At 37.6% G+C, this 873-nt stretch overlaps 1 protein-coding gene and 1 pseudogene across 2 annotated transcripts in view; one reads left to right on the top strand and one right to left on the bottom strand.

Annotated features, from left to right (window-relative positions):
* The window catches only part of LOC105742293, a 3,514-nt pseudogene extending 2,665 nt beyond the window's left edge, over positions 1–849 (bottom strand).
* The window catches only part of Exoc6 (exocyst complex component 6), a 246,711-nt gene that overhangs the window by 50,093 nt on the left and 195,745 nt on the right, over positions 1–873 (top strand). The window lies entirely within an intron of this gene.

The following is an 873-nucleotide window of genomic DNA, read 5'->3' as shown; positions in this document are numbered from 1 at the left end:
CAGGTATCAGTATATATAGTTAGTCAAGGTGAGAATCTTTCCAATTTACTGCTAGATTAAAAAATCTTCTGAAGATTCTCAGGATCATTGCCTTAACCATCTTCTACATATAACTGTATGGCTTGACTTATTCTATGTTTCTTTCTTTACTGTTATTCTTTCAGAACTTTTGTCTTGTTCCTTGTGTTTATCTCTTTTGCAGTGCTTGGCCTTTCTACTACGTAGCCAGTCTCTTTAAGTTTATAATATTTTTCTTCTTTAAATCTATCACTTTCTCTTTTGCCTTTCAATGAAACTTTGGACTTGTACTTGGATCCTTCCTCCTCAGTATTCCAATGAGATGCAGTAGTAAATTTTTTTACCCTGATCTGCAAGGACTAACTTTCTGAATTGTCTATAATCCTCTGTCTCCTCTGTGTCATCCCTTTCTGAATCATTAAACTTCTGTTTTCCAGATTCTTTATCACTGAAGTAATCTAGAGCTTCCTGGTCTTCCCATTCTCCCTCTTCCCTCCCTTTCTCTGATCCTTTCTCCTTTGGAGCATCTTTATCCCTGGTATTACCCCTGTGAAGCAGGAATATTCTAGACTCTTCCATCTGTGAACCTTTTGTGGAACTTTCCAGTCTTTGCAGTTTCCTGATCTCCATCAGGGTAAAATGAAGGATATCCCTAGCTTCATCTCTTGGAGCATTCTGTGGTGTGATTGTCTTTGCAGGGTTTCTTCATGAGGGGATATGATGAATTGGACTATTTTGAGAAGGACTGTAGCCACTAGATCCATTTCCAGTTGAACCAGAACCAGATCTTTCAGGACTGTGCTGAATGGAATGTGAATGCTGAGAGGGTTTTTTGTTTTTTTTTTTTTTTTTTTT

The sequence above is a fragment of the Octodon degus genome, unplaced genomic scaffold (assembly GCF_000260255.1).
Source record: "Octodon degus isolate 3935 unplaced genomic scaffold, OctDeg1.0 scaffold00046, whole genome shotgun sequence".
Classification (NCBI taxonomy): Eukaryota; Metazoa; Chordata; class Mammalia; order Rodentia; family Octodontidae; genus Octodon; species Octodon degus.
This window is presented reverse-complemented; position numbering and strand designations above follow the sequence as displayed.